We start from the raw sequence: 16360 nt of genomic DNA on the forward strand, positions 1-16360 counted from the left end.
TCCATGTTAAACTCAACGACAAGCAAAATCCAGTACCACTTCCTTGCAAGCTACAGGTCCCCCTCTATGACCTCAGAAACCCATACCATGTATTTAAACCTATTATAGATGCTCACTATCCAACCCAATACCATATTTATGGGTGACTTTAATTACTCCACTATTAACCGGGAATCTTATATGACATCAAACGTGCAGGCACAGAGATTCCTGGATTTTGTAAACACAAACTCTCTGGAACAATTTGCCAATACACCAACCAGAGGTGCAACCATACTGGATCTGGTCCTCACTAATATGGGAAAGTGCTGCACAGCCCCTAATGTAATATCTCCATGATAAGGTCAGACCACAAAATGATCTCCTTTGAAATAAAAATAAAACCTGGACAGTGAGCTAACCGTAGAATATTCAGGAATTACTTTAAGTCTAACTTCCTTCTATTAAGTTATAACATGGCAACATTTCAAGCCCCCATAAATTTTGAGAACACTGCTGCCTATGCAGAACTCTTCAGAGAAACCATATGCAAGCATGTTAATAGTTGCATAGAGGCAGTTGTACCCACCAGGAAGAAGTACAGAACTAACTAAAAAAAAAAAAGCCACTCTGGTAGAATCACAAAATCATTGCCCTGTATAGCAGAAGGGAGAAAATCATGACAAAAATTAGGAGTTGCAACACCCAGCAGGATAAAAGCACTCTCATCAAACTAAACAAACAACTCAGAAGACAAATAAAAACTGCAAAAGCCAAATTTAAGGTATATTTGCAACCCCCCCCCCCCCGGCCAAGGACAGCCACAAGGCATTATTTAACTATGTCTGCAATCTCAAATGCAATATACAATTCTGTGTAGCGAGCATTGTAAATGGAACAACCTATACTGAGCCAGAAGATATAGCAAACCTACTGTCCGACAAATTCATCTCCAACTTTACCTCTCTCTCCTCCCCCTCAACCTTCCCTCAGGAAATACCATCAAATATAACTCCCCCTGCTGTCAGTAAGGAACATGTCCTTAATGCTCTCTCTAAGGCCAAGAACACTGCATCAATAGGCCCAGACAATATACCAGGATGTCTTCTAAATAGCATGAAACATGACCTATCCGGCCATCTGGAATTGCTATTTAAGTGTAGCCTCCAAACAAGCTTTGTGCCTCATGAATGGAGAATAGCAATAGTCATCCTTCTGCACAAAGGCAGGCCATCAACAGACCATGGAAACTACAGATCCATAAGTCTCATTAGTCTTATATGCAAGGCCATGGAAAGAATTATCATAGAAATGATCAATAATGATATAGTAAACCTCCAGACATTGGACACAACCTAGTTTAGTTTCATCAAGGGCAGGTCATGCCTTCTCAACCTGGTGGACTTCTTTGAGAAGGTCAGCAAAGCATAGGATGAGGGCAAAATAGTTCATACTGCCTACCTTGACCTGGCCAAGGCATTTAACACAATACCCCACTCAGGCCTTGTTGACAAACTCAGAAGATTAGGTACAAACCCATATGCCACCCAGTGGATACCCAACTGACTTAAAGACAAGACCGATTAAATTTGAAATGGGGAGCCCACCTCTACAAAGAGGTCAGTCATAAGTGGGGTCACTCAGAGATTGGTCTTTCGGCCACTCTTTTTTGGCATTTACTTCTGTGAAGTCAAGGCCAATGTCAATGCTGTCTGGTTGACTAAATTTGCAGGTGATCACAAATTAGGAGCTCTCATTGAATCCCACAATGACACAAATGTTCTCCAGGAAGAGCTGACACAGACAAACAATTGGTGTCAGAGCCATGGACTAAAACTAAATGCCAAGAAATGCATAATAGTATCCTTCAGGAAGTCATCCACACCTGGTAACTATCATATTGACAACACACCCCTTAGAGATGACCTAGTAATCAGGGACTTAGTGACACGCACAGACAGTAATCTAGCCTTTGACCATCACATGTTTACAGTAGTGAGGTAATTATCCTATGCTGCACAACTTCTAAACAAAGGTATGGCATCTAGGTCCAAAGAAGTCATTGTTCAACTGTATTTGGCATTCATCAGACCTATCATTGAGTACAATGCCCCTTTGTATGTATCTATCCATGGAATGTCCACAGCAGTTTCTCACTAAAAAAAATACAGGTCATAAGTAAAATGTCCTATGCAAAACACCTCAAGGTGTTATTCATGTATTATGTCTCCTACTGGCTGTTGAGGGGAGATCTATGTCTGGCATGCAGGGCTTTGTCAGACCCCACTCTGATGGATCTCCTGCTTATCTACAAAACAAACACCACCAGAATTATCCATTCTAAAGACTTACACCTTGCCTGTGATATAAATAGGACCTGCAGGACCTGCTAGAGAGACAGGTATGTATCCTAGAGACCAGCTCATCTCTGGAGCAGGCTCCCCATCCATATGAAGCAGAATTCTTCTCTAACCCAATTCAAGTGTTACTTAGACAATTGGATGAGGAGCAGGAAATTCATCCCAGGTTTGGCACTTATGTCTCTAATGGACACAGGCAACCTGTAAATGTTTCATCTCCTAGGTCCCAGCTCATAAATGTTTCATCTCCCAAGCCCCTGCTTACACTTATCAAGGGTACTAGAACTTGTCAGAGATTTAGGATGCATGGCTAGGCTTAAAAAGGCCCTTGTGGTCGTTAGCCTAGTAAACACCTATAAACCTATCAACTTATAAGAAGATATGTTTTATATACAAGAATATGATCAGGAAAAGCTAGTTTTTGATTATTGTATTAGGAGCAGTCTGGTCTCAAAGGGTGTATGTATAATTAACTTTCATAATGATGGAGGGGAGTCAGTTGCACAATAATTTAATAGACTTATTTCATAACATTGGAGTAGAAATGATGGAAATGTTTAATGAACAATAATGCTGTCCAAATTAGAGACTTTAGAAAGAAAGCAAAGGAATTGTATGCCAGACTATGAAGACGTTTCAGGGCTGGGATTAAGGAAAATATCAGTATGGTTCTGAATAAACTTAATAAACATAAGATTTCATTGAAGGAAAGAGAAATTATGAAAATTAAAAAGTGTAAGGCAGAATGTAAATCTGGTACACCATATACCATTAAGGAAAGTAAAAGTAATGCTTCACAGAAGTCCATCTAGTCAGACATTAGAATACCTTTGACCTCCACCAATGATGCTGGAGAAGTTGAAGTTTGTTAGATGAGAATGTCCATGAGTCAGAAGAAGGAATAAGGTAGCAAAGACAATCAAGAAGATTGCATGAAAGAAATGTCTAATATCCCCAAGCGAGTCTGAAGAACCAGCTAAAGCGAAGATGCATGGTACTATTTTTAAATTTTAGAGGTGTTAGCCATGAGATTTGCTCAATGGAAGTGAGATGGAATCACAATTACGCCTGGAGGGATGTATTGGACCAGATAATTGAGATGACTTTAAGGATTTTTGCTATCATTTTCAGTACAACAATGTATTTTGTAAAACAGAAAAGCAAGAATATAATCATTTTAATACTTTTACTAATTGAAATGCATTTTATTGTTCAAATTAGATTGTGTGATTTTTGTGGTTTTAATTTTAGTATAAGAGGATTTGTATGATTTTTGTATTTGATGATGTCTTGGGAAGTAGTGGGATGAACATGTTTATAGATCTTTTGTTTTAATAAATATTAATTCCTGCACTGCGTTGTGCATTTCTTATTTTGAATATATACATTAGTCTATTACTTATGGTAGGCAAGACACATTGTAGAATGAAAAATGATTGAAAAAGTAAGCATCATGAGTTTATTACTTATGGTAGACAACACAATCTGTACAATAAAAAAATAGTCGAAAAATAAGCAATAATCAAGTGGTAAAAAACTAACTTAACATAATCACATTTGGCCTAAAAGTATACTTAATATTGTAAGTCTACTACAAAGTAACTAGACAAATGTCAAAAAATGCACAATAACAACAAAGAAAACAACATCTGCTTTTTAAAGGGCCCTCTGTGCTCCAATGTGAGTGGCAAGATCTCTACACATCTCCAGACTTATATATATGCCAAATCTACAGTTCCACCAACTTGAACAAGGGAATGATTTCCCAAAACAATGGAATAATTGCTGGCATGGAATTAGAGATTGCCCAAGCAGTGATTTCCCTTAGAAAACAGAAATTGCAGTTCCATTCCTCACCACTGTTTACTGACTGTATTCCTTACTAACAAAAATAGCTCTAACTTTGTGAAAACAAAGCAAAAAAAAAAAAAAAAAAAATATATATATATATATATATATATATATATATATATATATATATATATATAGTGGCGTTCAAAAGACATGCGTGAATGGGTGTGCCTCCGTTGAAGGTTGGGTGTTGGGCTGGCAACTCGGCACCATAAAAATCTACTGCCAATCATTAGCGAACCGGAGTTCCACTGTGGTGACCCCTAACTGGGAAAAGCCGAAAGAAAAAGAACAATAACATATATATATATATATATATATATATATATATATATATATATATACATACATACACACATACATATCAGGAATAATAACAGATACTATGCAAAAATCTCTCATTTGTATTTTTTCTAACAGTTGTGACTCTACTATTTGACTCTTCTACCAGAAGAAACAAACACTCCCTGAACATGTCAACCAAAGCCTCTCTTGCTAAAACGTTCCTGTTCCCATCCTACTATATGGTGCCACTATTCTTTCTATCCTACAGCCTTGTATTAGATCCAAAATGGATCAGTGCTACAACAAAGTGGCAAAATTTGCCACTAATTCAAATACCTACACATATCATTGTAGAGCATTACATATGCTTCAATAGCTAGAATTCCCTAACCACCTTCATTATGTCCAGCTTTTAACCTATTACAACATCATATATAAACCCTTAGCCTGCCCAGCAGTGAACCACATAGTCAAACCTTACATCCCTAACAGAACCCTTAGGACTGAAAACAAAACCTCCTTACTATCTCAAAGCCTTCAAAAGTACCAGGACAAAGCACATATTTTTATTCTTCTGCTAAAGGCTGGAACCTTCTCCTTCTATCGACGAGGACAATTCCTAGCCTGGTAGCCTTCAAATCTTCACTAAAACAACGTCTTCATGGCTGTGCTCGTGCTCTGCTCCTAGCTAGCTTCACCTCTGCTTTCTCTCCTTTGTCTGATCTTCTTCAAGCTGACATTCTCACCTCATGTCTTTTCTCTTAACACTACCTGAGATAACTAACCCCACTTTCTACACTCTTCCCTTTTTCTCCCCACAATGCTTTCCCTATTCTGTAATAATGTAGTTGCTGATCAATATCATACCACCCTGTCAAACTATATAAAAAAATGGAAAATATCAACTATTTACACTATGAAAGACTGTATTGTACCTATCTCTTATGTCTATGAGCAAAAGAATGTATAATACTGTATATATTTTGAATATTTTTCTTCTGTAGTCAAATGTTGAGATGTCTGTGTCTCTGTATGAACCTGGAACAACTTTTCTCTGTATTAAGCTAAGACATTGTAATATGTTTGTAAATCATGGTCTGTAGTTGGAGATTTTCTCCCCGGGCCTCTTGACCCAGACAGACTATCCCAATAAACAAATGTCAAATAAACAAACAAGTAAATAAATAAATGAATGGCATGTATATTTATGTATCTCTGCCATGCTTTCTCTCTTTATATATATATATATATATATATATATATATATATATATATATATATATATATATATATATATATGCCTACACACACACACACGCACGCACGCACGCACATATATATATATATATATATATATATATATATATATATATATATAGATATAGATATAGATATAGATAGATATAGATATATAGATAGATAGATATAGATATAAATATAGATGTGTATTGCATACATTTTATACTTGTATGAGCTTATGTGGTTGGATGTACTTGACATATCCACCCACTCACCCCTACCCCCCCACACACACACACACACATACATGCACACATATATATCAACAAGATGTCCAGCACTCATAAATCTCAGCTCCGTTTAATAAAAAATAATCCAACAGGCAGATACAGAAAATGGGAAATCCACTGCCCCAACAGTTTGATGGAGAGGGTAATCATGTGGACACTCCCCATGATGATGATCCCTGGTGAATGCAGATGCAAGACCAACAGCTGGGAATTTCACAATGAATGCTGACAGAAGTACAACACTAACCTGGAAGGTAAAGGTACTTAGAGAACTGCATAAGGAACATGAATACTATGGAAAGAACTGATCATTCTTCTCCCTTGCAAAAACTGTGCTGATTCCCAAGCTAGGAAAAGAGCTTATACTAATGGAGAATTGTTGCACTTCTAAATGTAGATTGCAAAATGTTGTAAACCTCTTCAGTAATTATTTAATTCATTTTATAGGGAGTTGGCACATGTAAAATAGTTTAGTGCCTCTGAGACATGTGACAACGTCCAACTATATTCCAGTCTATTATATTAAGTACTTACACAATTCAATGGGATACTTGTATGTCTGTCTGTCCAGTGGTCATATGCACAATGTTTATCATCGTAGTTTTTTATTGCTTTGGCTTAATTATAAGGAATTGCCTTCCAGCTGTTCTGTGTTGAAGCTAGTGCACAGTAAGCAGTGAAAAGAAGGAAGTTGTTGGAAGAAGATGAAGTTATTCTATTTACTTCCTTTCTTCCTCTTCATCTTCCAAGAAAAGCATGGATATTATTGCCCAAATGTGAGATTTATGTGATCCATCAAGGCTTTCCCATAGGCTTATTGTTCTGGTCACCATGGGCTTTTCAGGATCTGGTGAGTATAACTGATAAACAACACTGACAATTCAAAACAAAAATTTCCAGTTTGAAACATATATGAGTAAATACTTTGGCATATCTGCCTAGTTTGGGCCAGAAATCATTTGCATTTATTGGTGCATGATTAGCTGATTATGTAATTATTAGATGTGATGTGTTTTTACTGATTTAGGTGCATTAAATTAACTTAAGGCCATGTTTTCATGACCACAATTAAATTTGTATATGTCAAGATAATAATGCATATTAAAATTAAATGCACAATGTAGTGTAAAGCAAATGTTAAAGTCCCGTGTACACCCCATAAGCTGAATACACCTATGTGTTTATAGCAAATATAAAGTTTGGATGCTAATGTGTATACAGAAGAAACCTCAGATGCCCCAAAACATAATGACTGAGTAGGCCACGGCCCATTATGCTAGACAACAGAATTTAGTTTGCATAAACTTTTCTTGTATCTTCTCATGCATTTCCATATAATCTTGAGGTCTTACTTGGCAGTAATTCCATTCCATAAGATGCCTCCCCTTATTGATGGATAGTTGGATCTCAGCATTGTTGGAAGGAATATCACTGCAAGGTGAGAGGCAGAAAACAACATGGGTCAGTGGCCTTTGGCATAAAGATGTAATTAGTAAAATATGAAGTTAGCTTGGGGAAACTATGAAATGCCACTTTCTGGTATAAGCTATGCTGTGATGTGTTTTACCTGAGATTAAGTTTTTATATCTTGGCATTTTGAAAGTGCATCTTTTTTCAAGTGGACTGTGTGCAGCATAACAGCCCCCTTAATTACAAGTGTTGGATGTACATTGTTTACAGAGTTTTCATGGCTGGCTATAAATATCAACCACATTTCTGGGATATTAAATGCATATCCAGGTGGCAGTGGTTCTTGATTGTGTGGGATGTAGGTTAAAAAGTACCAGAGGAACACCATCCCTGGGATTCAGAAATAATTATTGTGTTAGGAAAGCCTCATCTTAGAAAGTTTGCCTATCACAGTAAGCCTTTCTTATTCAGTGATCACTCTAATGCAGTTTCCCTCTAACATCTTAGTGTGGACAACAACCCTGCTGAAGAACTTACATGCTAATGCAGCAGTCAAGGGAATGGCTAGTGCTAATTAACTATGTGCTCTTCCCAGAAATGTCAGCAGATCCTGATTAGCTTGGCCACATGATTCAGGCAATCCCTTTGCTGAGTTCATTTTCACTCTAGGAGCAGAAAGTGATTGCCATCTTTTGATAGCATTCACCCATTCACTTCTGTGGGATTGTTCATAGTACAGGACACTACAGTAGAACCATAGGTGTGTGCATATATCTGTCTGGGTGGTCTCACTAGGGTAGGTACATAGAGGATATCAATCGTGTGTGTGTGTGTGTGTGTGTGTGTGTGTGTGTGTGTGTGTGTGTGTGTGTGTGTGTGTGTGTGTGTGTGTGTGTGTGCGTGTGTGTGTGTGTGTGTGTGTGTAGGGGTGTTGGAGAATGCATGCAGGTGAGTGGATGAGTATTTCTGTTAGTGCAAGTGAGATTATAAGACTTGTAAGTGGCAAGCATGCTGTTACAATCATCTAGTCAGACAGACACTGTTTAATGGGCATATTATAATATAACAGTAGGAATTGTACTAATAAGAAATGTGCCATTATAATGGTGATAAATCTATATGTACAGTAAAAGAATGTTGTTTTCTATAGATATGGATCCATATATATTTCTGTGCGAGCTTTACCCAAGCTGACTAAGATCATAATTTGTATATCGAGATGCCTATATTTACTAAACACGTGTAGAAGAAGTTATAGACATATAATGGAGTTTAGCTGTCAATGGGATACTTTTAATGCCTTGACACCAACGATCTTCCAGATAGCACTTGATGAATATAAGTGTAACTATAAGAACTGCTAATATAATTCAAGGGAGCTTTGCAAATGCATTGCTGTTGTTTGTTTTCAGTTAATGCACTTGAAATTAAAATATTAAAGCAGCAATATGTAATTACCATTATATTAGTGCAAGGAGAGTTTCAAATAGTACTTGACCCTCACTCCCTGCCATTCCAGTTTGTGGAATTTGCTTCCCATATTCTCTACTAAAATATTAACACTATAGGGATCCTGGAAAACAAATTCCCTCTTCACCAAGTAAGTGCAAGTACAGTATATGTAAATATCATACACACCCTGTATATCATCATGTTGAACCTTCAGTTTCATAGGATCACAGGAAGTTACTAGGCTATTGTCCCTGAGGCCCTTACAAGCCTAGCAAAGAATTTAGCCCATGTGCCAATAATTCAGCACCCTATGCCACTCTCCAGCAGGGACACAGGTGGAATCCCAGGGGAGTATTTTCTGTTCCCCATCCAGTTATCCAGGTTGCACTTAAAAAGGTTTAATGAGGTGCTCTGTTTTATGTAGAGAGGGAGTCCATTCTACAAAAGTGGGAGTCTCTGGGATACAAATCTGTCCTGCCAACAAGTCCTGTTGATCTCACAGACCAGGTTGAGATCATGCATGTGGGTTACTCGAGTAGAGCTTGACTTGCAGATATGCAGTAGTCCCATCAGGGTGGGGTCTGAGATTGCTTTGTATGCCAGACAGAGGTCACTTTTGAGGAGTCTGTATGAGACTGAGTAGAGGGACAGGGCATTTAGCCTATCTGTGTAGGTTAGATGTTTGAGGCCCTTGGTTCTCTGGGTGATGAACCTCTGTGGTCTCTCCAGTTGCTGCATGTGCTTTGTGAGGTACATGCCGAAAGGGGAATTGTACTCAATAATGGGTCTTATAAGGGAAGAATAGAGGGATGTTATGACCAGCTTGTCCCTGGATGAGATGCCCTTACTAATGAGGTGGGCCATGTAGAAAGCTTTCCATACAATGGAGGTTATATGGTGGTCAAAAGTCAGTTTGCTATCAACCTGGGTGCCGAAGTCCCTCACGACTGATTGCATGCTTAGGAGTTTATTATCAATGTGATAATTTGTGTGGACATCACTCTAACCAAAAGAGATTATGATGCATTTTTTGGCATTCAGTTTGAGGCCATGTTTGTGGCACCAGTCATTTGTTTGGGTGAGACCCTCTTGGAGGATGTCCGCATCACTAGGGGAACTGATGACAGCACCCAGCTTGCAGTCATCTGCACACTTGGTCAGCCATAGCCCACTAGATGTGGTGTGTACCTCCAAGAAGTATATCCCAAACAGCAGAGGCCCCAAGACCAATTCTTGGGGTACACAGCTCGTTATAGGTGTACTACTTGAGGTGGCTTCCCCTATTTTGACTAGGTGGGTTCTATTAATGAGCCAGTTTGCTACCCATTTGGTAATATATGAAGTGATACCTAGTTGAGAGAGTTTATCTATTATACCTGAGTGAAAACTAAATGAAAACTCTAGCCAAGCTAGAACTTCCAATGAGTGACCTCCCAAACCTCCTCTGACAGAGGTACGTGGGATATATTCAAATGACCCCTATGAACATCATATACCTGAGTGAGGAACAGTATCGAAGGCTTTGGCCAGGTCAAGGTAGGCGGTGTGCACCGTCTTCCCCTCGTCTATGGCCTTGGTGACTGTCTCAAAGAAGTCGACCAAATTTAACAGGCATGACCTTCCCTTGACAAAACCAAACTGTGTGGGATCAAGTGCCTGGAGGTTGCCAATGTCCTTGTTAATGAGGTCCATGATAATCCACTCCATGGCCTTGCAGATCAAGCTAGTTAGGCTAATGTGTCTATAATTTCCTGGATCGGTGGATGTTCCACCTTTGTGCAAAGGGTTGACAGCACCTGTCCTCCACTCAGCTGAGACAAAGCCTGTACTCAGGCTTTGGTTGAATAGGGTGCCTAATGGTGCTGCAAGTTCCTGCCTGAGTTCATGTAGAATGCAGCCTGGGATGTTATTGAGTCCCATGGAGGCTGTATTTTTTTGCCTTTGAGAGAGCAGTGATGACCTGCTCCCTAGAGATAAGGGGAGGGGTCAGGTACTGGGGATATCCTGTTTTTACTGATGGAGAGGACAGAGGAGTGAAGTTTTCACTGAAGCTGTCTGCCAGCAGGTTGGCTATATCTACAGATTTTGTGTATGTGATGTCCTTGACCACCAGTTCTGAGCAGATCTAGGTGCTTCCCTTGAGATTGCGGACATTTGTGAAGAAGGCTTTATGATTGTCTTTAGTAGATGTGGCTAGTTTGGACTCAAAGTTTGCTTTGGAGGATTTCACTAGTTCTCTTATTTGTTAGTTCAGGCTAAGGAGAGATTGCTTCTAATTAGGCACCTGCTCCTTCTTGGTCCTGGACAGGAATTTTTTTTTCCTTTTATTATAGAGTGTATTTATTGTAGATGTCCGCCAGACAGGTTTACTCTTCCTTGAGGAAGAGGATTTCATCCTGTCTCTTTTTTCTGATTCCATGCAGCTATATAAATGTTCATATAGTACTTTGGTGTAGGCTTGGACATATGTTCCCCAGTTCCTATGGAGGGGGCTATGAAGCTGTTTATGCCTTCCCTCAGGAGGTTGTAATCAGCTTTCGAGAAGTTTTTTTTGTTTGATCCTAGCTGGGCGGGAGGGGGGATGGTGATTTTGAAAGTGACTGCTTTGTGGTCAGAGGATGATTACCAGGGATGATGACACTGTATGGATGCTACAATGGTTACTCATGTTGGTTAATACCAAGTCCAAAATATTTTCACTTCTTGTGGGGGTGTCAATCAACTCGTCCAAGGCATTTGCATTGACAAAATAAAGGAATCTCTAGGCATTTGTGTTTTGGCATGAATATTTCTTCCAATCTATGGTTGGATAGTTAAAGTCACCCAGGATCAGGGTAAATCTTGATAGATTTGAAGTTGTCGAGATAGGTGGAGTGAGCATTTTGAGTCAGAGATGGAGGCCTATAGCTAGCTTATGATTTGAATAGGGGTCTTGTCAATTGTTAACTGCACCTGGAGTGTTTCCTGTGCATTATACTGTTTGACCAGCCTAGAGGTGTGCATGTCTTTTATATATATTGCAGCTCCACCTCCTTTTGTTTTGCTGCCCATGGTTTGGGGTCTGAATGAATGATAGGATGAGTAACTTGGTATGGCTGGGGTGCTCTCTGCAGCTTTGAACCAGGTTTCTGTGACTACACAAATGTCAGCTTCTTCCAGGGTTAAGAATGCTTGCAATGAGTGCAGTTTCATGTTTAGACTCCTAGCATTTAGTAGCATGGCCTTTAATTTATGTTTTGATGAAATTTTCATCTTGGTAGTTTTGACCTCATGGCATTGCCTAAAAAAGGCACTATGGGGGGGCAAGACCCTTTGCCAGGAGCCTGAAGCCCAAGGGAGATAGATGCAGAGATGCAGGCCATCTCTGGCAAAGCATCGTGGTTTGTCAGTCATGTCATCCCAGGCTGTCAGGGACTGGATCCCCTTGGAATGACACCAGAAACTAAGCCAATTGTTAAAGTCAATCATTTTCTGTTTGTATTGAGGCATCATTCTGGGTGATGGTAGAATGCTGTTTAAGGCTAGGAATATACCTGACTGGGACACATATTCAGCGAGCTTGATCATGTCTCTCTTCCTATAGTCCAGGGAGGTATGTCTCAAGTCATTCACTCCATCATGGACTATGACAGAGTCATAACAGTGCCTGTTGAGAGACTTGAGTGCATTGGTGATATGGCAGATTCTGGCACCTGACAAACAACTAACCGTGACTTTCTCCTTATCCAGCCTGGTGAGGGGGCACATCTGTGTGTCTCACAATGGAGTCTCCTATGACTAACATGTTGGGTTTATGTTTAGGCCTTAGTGGCTGTGAGACACAGGTGTGTGGACTATGTGTGGTGTGTGATGTGGTGGGCAGTGGAGTTGGCATGCATTTATGCTTTGGAGGTCTCTTTTGTTTGGGTATGCTTTTGTTGAGGACCTCCACATATGTGGGGGTGTGTTGTATAGGTGTGGGTGGTATTTGAGGTGTAGTGTTCATGTTGCCAGCCTTCTCAGCGCCAGACATACTGTCATGTGGGGCAGAGAGCAATGACACTAGGTGCTTGATGTAATTGCATCTCTCACAAATTGTGTTCCTAGGTGGTAGTAGCTGAGGGTTGTCTATGTACATGAGGCAATTGCTACACTGTCTTAGGATGCCCATATCAACCAGGTTAAGAACACAGTAAAAAAAAAACTCACAGTGAAGCACAGATTAATCACTTATAGTCAAAGGAACAGAACTTGCCTTTGAAAAAATAGAGTTAAACAGCAACAAAATCCAGTAAAATGCAATTAAACAGTAATGAATTGCAGAAGATAGCAATGAAATATAGTTAATCAGTAGATTGCTTAAAAACAGTAAAAATGATTTAATTTTGTGTCTTTTATTAGAAGGTAGATGCAAAATGAGCTTGACATTAATACATTAAAATTACAGATGAAGAAGTTAAATGTAACTTGCACTTTAATGAAACATGGGTTCATTGGTAGTTACTGGACATTCAGTCCATGTGATATGGCAGATTCTGCAGAAACTTGCACTTTAATGAAACATGGGTTCATTGGTAGTTACTGGACATTCAGCCCAGGGGACCATTAAGAAGTCTAGGCCAAATTCATAATTGACCCAAAGCACTGTCTGGTTAAGTAACTTGCTAAAGGCCTCACTTTGGGCAAATAAAAACTAAAGAAATCAAGACCTGTTACACAGGAAACATCATGTCAACAGCAAATATCCTTAGTCCTCTTGGCCAACTGCCAGAATAGGTTAGGACGAGGAGGAAGAAGCCTCCAGCAATTTATATGCTACAAACAAAGCAATCATTTTGTAGAACATATTCCACAAATCTAGGTAAATATTGTTACTCTGCCTCTACCTGTTATTGCCAATATGGGATAGACCTCGTAGCCAATGAGTGCTATATAAAATAGCATGATGTGTCTACATTGCATTGCCCTGGTAGACTACATTGCTGTATTCCCAACATTTACAGAGTGGTGTGTAGTTTCCTCTGTACCATGACACAATATCCACATACTCTCTGTAAATGGCATATGCTTTCATTTTCTCCTGGCTATACATGGCAATGATTGGTAAATAGTACTGCAAGTAAGAACAGCTTCCCTCTGTTATATTACACCAGAGATCTTCTTTGATTTTCCACCACTACTACTGTTATAACCATCTATTCTGAGTAACATGTTATGTGCTCCAAGATGACCTAAAGAAGGCCTGATCATAGAAAAATATCTTACATGCATCCTCCTTACTCAAACTAGATATTGTTCTACATGGCATAACTTGCAACTTCATGCTGTAACATAGTAGCCTGCTTAGGTATGTATTCAAATGTATTAATTCTCACACTATACTGCCTTATTTTGTACTCTGCATTACTTGATTCTTTGCCTTGCATCTTTTGAATATTCATTAGAAGTGCATGTATTGCTTGTGTACCAGTTTCTTCTCAGTTGTTGGATTTACAACTGTATTGTTGAAAACATTTTGTTTCACTATGCATTTTACACTATGCAATGCATACTGTTTGGATAGTTAGTAGCACTACCTGATATCATATATGGCATTTGTCAGGCAGTACTATTTTTCTATTTTTTAACCTTGCATACTTCTGCTTAACATCCACCTACTACATTTGTACAGTATCTTATGTGGTTTAAAAAGCTGCATAAAGCCAACAACTGTTTTTCCCCAGTAAGGATGCAATTAAGATATGAAATAAGAAAATAATGAGCAAAAATATAAGTTGTTACTGTTGTGTTTTTTTTTGCTAAAGTCTCTGTAAATATGTAAAATGTGAAAACTGTATAGTACCTGCATTATTAAGAAACAAGATGTCGATGTTACAAGCTATACAGAACAAGTAATTATTTTTTTCTGCAGAAATATAGAAAACTTGGAAAACTGTAACAATCTGTTTATGTCTTTCTCTCTCTCTCTCTCTAACACACACAGTCACAGTCACAATCACACACACACAGACACTAGCAAAGATTTGGGCTATTTAGACTACTTTCTGTTAAAAACTCATCCTCTTTTAATTGATTCAGAGTTTTCAGTCCATCTATGTGACTTTCCTTTATAGGTATGTCTCATATTTGAAAGTTGAACCCAGCATGCCATAAAGAATGAGCACTTCTTTAGCAAATGCAGAAGGTGGGTATTTAAAAGGACTGTACTTACTGAATATTTCACAGCATTGATGATTCCAAGAAATCCTATAGTTTCTTGAAGTAAGTGACTGTTTAGAAAATCACACTAGCACTTGATTTTTCTATTTTTTTTGGAGTGCTTGGAGAACTCTTAAAAACCCGAGAATTCAGAAGAAAATCTGAATGCCAACTGCCAAGTGTAAATGTGTCCATGCCTATAAATCTGGATGGTTTGCCCTCTGCAACTAGTGTGTGGCCATAAAAGTCAAATGTAGATAACCTAGAGTTATCTTCAGTGAATGGTAGGGGACAGAAGTAGCAAACTGTTAAATAGTGTTTTTTGTATGACATATGCCTGATAAAATATTTTATTTTGCATTTCTATGTGTAAATCCATCATTTTTGCATTTATTTTTGCAAATTGCATTGTCTAAATTCTTTAAGTAAAGATTTTATCTCATTATTATATTGAAAAAAGCTTGTGGCTGGCAGTGCATTTCTATGAATAAGGACAAGTTAGAAAACTGGAGAATTAGAACTGCTGGTATCCACTTTTTGACAAGAGTGCTTGCTTAGCTATCATAAGTTAATAGTAAAGTTGACTCCTGCATATGTAGTAATTGTGACCTTGATGTGCTAAATTTGTTGGACTGGTGGCAGTCTGTTAACATAAAAACAAAGGTATTGGTAAAATATTTAGTGTAACTATAGTAGCTACATATTTTGCTGCCACCTTTGTTTTTATGTTAACAGGCTGCCATCAGTCCAACAAATCTAGCACACCAAGGTCAAAATTATTAATTCATCCTTTCAAATCATTTCCTTTATTTTTTTCTCAGTATCACTTCAGAACTTAGTAAATTATCTGGACTCTTAAATCTATACATATTACCAACAATAGACTAATCCTAACAAAGGAACAAGGTGGCCTAGGCTTACCTGATTTATATGTATGCTACCTTATTATTTATGTAATAAGAATAGCTGAAGTTATAAATTCACCTTCCAACCCTACAGCATGACAGCCTCTCTGGGTTAATATCTGGCACAATCACTTAATAAAATATCCTTATAATCCTTTTGTACCCCCACATTTAAAGCAATAGGACTTCAAATAATTTAAATTACCACCTTTATGTCCAAAAAACTAATGCTATTTCAAAAATGTATTAATATTATAAAATTGAATACTATATTTGATTTTTTTCAAGCTATTAACACAAATCCAAACTTTAAGTTGAGCAATTTTATGATATATCTATTTTCTTTTCCACTTTTCAAGGAAAATTTTGCATAGATTTTCTAAAATATAATCCAATCTCACCAGAAAGGATA

The sequence above is a fragment of the Protopterus annectens genome, chromosome 1.part0 (genome assembly GCF_019279795.1).
Source record: "Protopterus annectens isolate FY-2018-M chromosome 1.part0, PAN1.0, whole genome shotgun sequence".
NCBI classification, from domain to species: Eukaryota; Metazoa; Chordata; order Ceratodontiformes; family Protopteridae; genus Protopterus; species Protopterus annectens.